Raw genomic sequence first — 7662 nt, forward strand, 5'->3', positions numbered from 1 at the left:
AAAGCCGACGCTACTGGAGGGAGGTTTGCTGCTTTCGCTGGGAGGGTCGGAAAGGTTCACTTGGGGGAGGAGAGATAGGATGGTCAGCGGGGTTTCGGCTGGGAGGGGGGAGAGGCGGGAAAGAAGAGAGGGGGAGAAGGTTGAGAGGGAGGAGAAGCGGTCTGCCTTGTTGCTCCAAGGCCTGGCGCCATTACCTTTTTCGATAATGGCGCCGATGCTGCTTTCGCTGGGAGGGTAGGAGCGCGATAGGGACCGGGCCAGCTGTGCACCCCCCCCCTAAGGCGGCACCCGGGATGGACCTCCCCCTCGCCCCCCTTGGTACGCTACTGCCCTGGGGAAACAGCCTGCAACAAGATCGCGCGATGCCAGAGATCTTTGCCTGCTTCGGCTGTTTCCTCCGCCGCGGTCCCGCCCCTCCTCTGACATCAGAGGAGGGGCAGGACCGTGGCGGAGGAAACAGTCGAAGCAGGCAAAGATCTCTGGCATCGCGATCTTGCTGCAGGCTGTTTCCAGACGCGACACTCGGCACAGGGGGGGGAACTGGACCGGACCGGGAGCACCCCCTCAGGGCTTGGTACCCGGGGCGGACCGCCCCTCCCGCCCCCCCCCCCTTGGTACGCCACTGCAGACTCTTCCATACCTGACGTACATGTCATCTATTCTAGTGCACACTTATGAAGGGAACTTTAAAAAATAATATAAGGTTCTTGAATCTCTCGTGGCACATCCAGAATCTCTTCAGGGCACACCACTGTGCCATGGCACACAGTTTTGACAGACACAGGTCTACAGGTTTTCTTATCCAACTGCTCATGGGGATTTTGTGTTCTGACCATTAATTTTAAATTCAGTACCTTATATAAAAACCTACCTCTGCATAGCCCTATCCACTCTGTCCTAAACTGTTCTTTCCCTCTTCCTCCATATTTGCTCTGAGAATCTTCTATAGACCGCTGCTAAATTACTGAATACTTGTAGACACGTGGAGGGGCATAATAAAAAAAAAAACGTCTAAGACCCCTTTTGGCCTAAGGCCTTAAACATTGAAAGTAGAAGCAGGGAATATGTCCATTATCAACAAAAAAAACGTCCAAAAGGAGGTTTTTTTGGATAATGGCCTGCCTCTACGTTCAGCTGTTTAAACGCCTAGACCACCACTACATCTAAACTAACACCATATAATCAACCTAAAAAAAGCCTAACTCCCAAACGCCCAAAACAAGAGCTTTTAGGCGAAGGAGGAGCCAGTCCTTTACCTAAAAACTGGATTCTGTAACTGGTGTCTGTCAAAAACAATACCGGTTACAGAATCCACCCCCCTCGACAACATCGAGGCAAGATAGCCCAAATCCTCTTGCCCCACCAGCCGCAACCTTTCCCGACAACATTGGGGCAAGAGGGAACCCAAGCCCATCGGAGCAAGAGGGAACCCAAGCCCTCGCTTGGGCTCCCTCCTGGCCGGATCGTATGGGGGGAGGGGAGGAAATCGCTGGGCCAGAAGGGCTTTGGCTCCCTCCAGGCCGGATCTGTGAGGGGAAGGGGGAGATTGCGGGGCAAGAGGGCTTGGGCTCCCTCTTGCCTCGATGTTGTCAGGGAAGGTTGTGGCTGGCGGGACAAGAGGGCTTGGGCTTGTGCATAGTAGATGACTGGAATGCCCTCCCAAGGGAAGTGGTGGAGAGGAAAATGGTAATGGAATTCAAAAAACTGTGGGATAAACATAGAGAATCTCTAATTAGAAATGAAGAATGTAAATTAAAGAGATAAGACCAGTACTGGACAGACTTGCATGGTCTGTGTCCCATATGTGATGATTTGGTGTAGGATTGGGCTGGGGAGGCATCAATGGGAACTCCACTAACTTGGAACATGAGGCTGTTGCTGGCCAGACTTTACAGTAGACGTCCTGCAAACAACGGGTTGGTTGGATAGGCTGGAGTGAGCTGGAGCAACGGCAACTTCAGCATTTGGAACCAGGTGGACTTTATAGTCTATGATCTAGAAACATCAAAGAAGAGACAAGTTAATTTAATCATGTATTTTTAATGGATCTAACTAATGGGCAGACTGGATGGACTGCTCAGGTCTTTATCTGCCGTCATTTACTATGTTACTATGTTTTCTTAGGTGGACCCCAGCATCTGGTAATTGTGATTTGGATTATTCTTCCCAATGTGCATCACTTTGCAGTTGTCCACATTACATTTCATCTTCCATTTGGATGCCCAGTCTTCCAATTTCCTAAGGTCTGCCTGCAATTTTTCACAATCCGCTTAGTAGATCTTCGAGATTCACCTAGATTTCTTTCAGTTCCTACCTATGTGATGGGTGAGGTCCACCATCTTCGTACCAGGCAGGCAAATGTCCAGGCGATCCTCACACCCACCAGCCAGCCTAATGATCGAATCACCAACTACGACAGCTGTCCTAATCTTTTCCTCCTAGGCAGAAGCCCTGGAGACACATCCTCGGTGCGAGAGGCTATTGCATCTCCTGATGGGCCAGTCCTAGCTACAGGATTATTTCCTACTTCACCAGGGTGATGCTCTCCTTCTAGGAGACCTCTCTCCTCCAAAACAGCAGAGGGTCTACCAGACTGGAGATGGGACTTCTCTACAACATCCCTGTAGGTCTCCAGAATGGAAGATGAGCTGATATGCAGTTAGACTTTCACCAGATATTTAAGTTCTTGAATACACCTGCAAGCCTGAAAGCTATCAGGCAGTGAACATTTGGATACATTCAGTGTTTTTCTGGAGAGTGATGAATATCTTTTCTGATTAGCCTGAACTGAGTATTGAGCTACTGAATGCTGGTCCCACATTCTTCATCCCAGGCGCTGTGATAAGGGAGGTATGGGGGGAGGGGTGTTATATTAAATTGTATGCATTCTTCAGAGGAAAAGGGTCGCCTGCACTTCCCACACCAGTAGCCAAGTTCTTTCTCCACTGCTGACTCTCTCTGAGGCAAGATTTATAGGGATCTGGAGAAATCATCTTGGCCAAATGATGTGCTGCAAACATCCTTCAGGGGCTGGTAAGGAGGGGTCATGGAATTCCTTACTGGGAATGAACAGAAAATCGGTCTCGTGGGTTGCTGTGCCTGGGTCTGTAGTTTATACAGGACAATTTTACAACGCGCTGATCCTCCTGTGGTATAAATATTCACTTCTCAAAAATAAAGACAAGGTTTGCATTTTGGGTCTGTCTTTCATAGTTCTGTCTAACCCTCCAGCAAGTTTACAACTGTCATTTTGCCAATATTTTCATCTGGAATTTGCTGTTTATTTCTTTGTGTTCCTGTTTCTTTCTCTGTCATCTTTCTCCCAGTTCCTCAAACAGAGCCCGACTTCAGCTATAGCTCAACCAGCCAGTGGTTAGAGCAGTGGGGCTGAGAATCTGGGTTCAAATCCTCTCTTTAACAACTTAAGTATCCCCCTGTTGCCTCGGGTACAAACACATTGTACCCGAGTTGACATTGAAACCAATTTAACCTGAAACAGCTCATGTCTGGTTAACTCACTTACATGGGCTATCTGCTGATAACCTATTAGAGCCACCGAACATCATCTCAGACCATCAACTGGCTATTTTATGGACAGTCCAAGGGCAGAGTTTGCATTTCTGCAGTTAAGCACCAAAAGTCAGTAATTAACTGCCTAAGGTTAGCACTTACAATTGGACTGCATAAAAGTCATTCTTGGTGATCCTTGGGTGGTTAACGACTCAGTATTACACTTAACCACACAAGAAATAGCGGCCCACATAGAAACTGATGGCAGATAAAGGCAAAATGGCCCATCCATTCTGCCTATTTGCAGCATCCAAGACCTCCTCCTCTCCCTATTGGCTAAGGCTCTTAACATTTGCATCTCCTCTTTCTATTGGCTAAGGCTCTTTACAGCTACATTGTGATGTCATAGAGCTTTATGGTTATAGAAACATGATGGCAGATGAAGGCCAAATGGCCCACCCGCAGCATCCACTACCTCCCCTCTCCCTATTGGCTAAGGCTCTTAACATTTGCATCTCCTCTTTCTATTGGCTAAGGCTCTTTACAGCTACATTGTGATGTCATAGAGCTTTATGGTTATAGAAACATGATGGCAGATGAAGGCCAAATGGCCCACCCGCAGCATCCACTATCTCCTCATCTCCCTAAGAGATCACATGTCCTAGAGTCCCCCCTTTCCAGTCAGATTTTCAGGATATTCACAGTGAATATGCATGATATTGATTTGCATACAATGGAGGTGGTGTATGGCAATCAATCTCATGCCTACTATTTGTAGATATCTTGAAAACTGGACTGGCAAGGAGGGGACTCTAGGATTGACTTGGGAAAGACCGCTCTCATGCACCTGAATGGAATTCACCTTGAACTACTACTGGAAAAGGTGTGAGCTGTATCAAGTTTAATTAAAATTTGATATCCCGCTTAATTAATATCTAATCGGTGTACATTGAAAATAAAAGTTTAAAATCAGAGATATCACAAACTAATTCACAGACTAGGACAAAACATTATTATACATATGTTAAAGGGGGGAGAATATAGTAATTAACAGGTTAGACTTACACAAAGGGAAAGTACATTAGGAGGGGGATGTGCTTTTCATGTGAAGTTGTAGATGATGGAAAAAGACTATCCCCCCTTTTACAAAACCATGATGCTCTGCTCCCAACACTCATAGAGTTCCTTTGAGCATTGGGAGCAGCGTAGAGCATTCAGCGCACCTGCCTGCACTAAAAACCGCTATCGTGGTTTTGTAAACCCGGGGGGGGGGGGGGGGTTATGATTCTAAATGTTATAAGTTATATGCGTCTTTAAACAAAAAATTTTTTAGATTGGATTTAAATTTGTCTAATGAAGGATTTAATGTCTCTTTGAATGAAGGATGAATGTCTTCTTGAATGAAAGATGAATGTCTTCTTGAATTGATGGTAACGAGTTCCATAGGGTTGATGCTGTTACAGAGAAAATTGTTTTGAGCGTAGTGTCATAAAATAAATGGTGTAAAGAGGGAATAGATAAGAGATGTTGATTATTTGATTGTAGCTATATGGAATGATTAATCTATCTATGAATCCTGTAGCCAAACTCACCTTCCTCAGACCGTATCCAATGTGATGAATAAGAACATTGGGTCAGACCAATGGTCCATCAAGTCCAGTAGCCCGTTCTCACGGTGGCCAATCCAAGTTCCTAGTACCTGGCCAAAACCCAAGGAGTAGCAACATTCCATACAGAATCTCAAAGAATAGCAAGATTCCGGAATCCCAAAGGGTAACAAGATTCTAGAATCCCAAAGACTAGCAACATTCCATGCTACCGATCCAGGGCAAGCAGTGGCTTAACCCATTTATCATTAAGGGGCCCTTTTACTAAAACTGAGCCGGCTCTCTCAACTCCCCCACCTGCCTCCAGCCCGGGCCCGACCGCTGTAATTAATCTTTGGGCAGCCGGCAGCAGTAGCAACGAGGTAAGCCTGCTGCCACAGTCCTGCCCTAGAAGCCTCCTCTCTGCAGTGACTTCCTGCTCCTGCGTAGGTGGGACTTGCAAAGAGACAGCTTCTGGGGTAGGTCAGCAGCAGCAGGCTTACCTTGTTGCTACTGCTGCTGGCTGCCAGGAGATTAATTACAGCAGTTGGGCCCAGTGGGTAAGTAGGTGGGAGAGCTGGGAGTTAGAGAGGAGAAACAGCATGAAGGGAGGGAGGGAACATATAACTAGCAAAGAACAGCCACTCTGTTCCCTAATCCTGCCACCCCCCCCCTTGTTATAAAGGAACCATATTGGAGGAGATGTTGTCCAAGGGATGGGCTTGTCAAGACTGGATTACTGTAATGCTCTTTATCTCAGAATTTCGAAGGCGAGAGGGACAGCGTTGCAGTTAGTACAAAATGCTGCTGCCAGACTGGTCATGGGTGTGGATAGGATGGCACATATCATGCCAGTTTTAAAGAAATTACACTGGCTGCCAGTAGCATTTTGGGTTCAGCATAAGGTTATTTCTGTGATTCATCAAACTATTTATTGTGATTCCATATCAGCCAAATAGATCTTTGTGATCTGAAAACCAAAGGTTATTGGACCCGATAGTGGAGGGGGGGAGAGACAGATACGAGGGCAATGGCTTTCTGTATCGCTGCTCTCAAGTTGGGCAATTACGATTATGTTCAAACAAGTTTCCAAGTTTATTAGTTTTTAATATCCCGACCATCAAGCAAATGTCTGGCCGGTTAACAATATTTTGTAAAGGCTAAAAATTTATAAAACGAAGTGAACGTAAATGACATAGACTAGACAAACTAGAAGGTGAGGGTAATAGGGGAAGGAGGGGAGAAGTTACATAATTTAGATGAGAAGGAGAAAGTGGGGAGGGGATAGAACGAGAGGGATAAGGTAGCATTGTCGAAGCAAATACTTACTCCGCGGTAAGAGGCAGAAAAAGAAAAATAAGAAAAAAAAAAAGGAGAGATGAAAAGGGATGATCTAAGTTCAATCGAAAGCGTCTTGAATTTGATTAAATTTTGTTCGTCACGTAGGTATTGTGGAAGAGAGTTCCATAATGTGGGTGCAGTTACTGCAAAGTTGGTTTTTCAAGGGTAATAGAATTCTTTTAGAGATGTTTTTCTTCACCCAAAGGGTCGTGAACACTTGGAATGCGCTACCGGAGGAAGTGATCAGGCAGAGTACGGTACATGGATTCAAACAGGGATTGGATGGATTCCTGAGGGATAAAGGGATCGTGGGATACTGAGAGAGGTGCTGGGATGTAACACAAGTATAGAAAGCTAACCAGGTAATAAGTATAGAAAGCCAACCAGGTCGTGCATGGGCAAGACCAGAGGGTGAGGACTTTGATGGGAAGATAGGACTTAAATGAGAAACCAAGGTGGAAAGGGGCCCCTTCTGGTGATTCAGACAGGTCGTGACCTGTTTGGGCCGCCGCGGGAGCGGACTGCTGGGCAGGATGGACCTATGGTCTGACCCGGCGGAGGCACTGCTTATGTTCTTATGGAATGAAAAGAAGTTTTTGATTACAATTTAAGAAACAGCTAAAAACCCAGTTGTTTATTAAAGCATTTCTGTGATATATCTGAAGATTTCCCCCCCCCCTTTTTTAGAAAACCACGATAGTGGTTTTAACGCAGGCCAGCACGCTGAATGCTCTGCTCTGCTCCCAACGCTCATAGGAAAAAAGTGCAGAGCATTCAGCGCACCAGCCTGCGTAAAAAAACACCATTGCGGTTTTGTAAAGGGAGGGGAGTTCATTAGGAGTGAAGATTTTAATTTTACATTTTTATGTTGATTTTATGTATGTTTTAATTTTGTAAACCGTTTAGTATGTAGGCAGTATATAGATTTTAAAATAAATAAATAAATTATGCTCGACTAGGCAGCAGAGCATAGACAAATTCATTTTCCAGTATATTTCTGGTCTTAATTTGGGTTTGCCAACTTGCCTGCTATGGCGCTCCAATGAAGCAAGTCCTGCCGTCCCACGGTGAACTCTGGACTACAAAAATACAGCTAGAACAGGATATAAAATACTGATTGAAGAGCCAATGCTTGGGAGAGGAGGCACCAGGCTGCCATCACATAACCCAGGAGTTGACAGGGGCATTCCATGAATCTCCAGCGCCCAGAAATGATTTTTTTTTC

Source organism: Geotrypetes seraphini, chromosome 6 (genome assembly GCF_902459505.1).
Source record: "Geotrypetes seraphini chromosome 6, aGeoSer1.1, whole genome shotgun sequence".
NCBI lineage: Eukaryota > Metazoa > Chordata > Amphibia > Gymnophiona > Dermophiidae > Geotrypetes > Geotrypetes seraphini.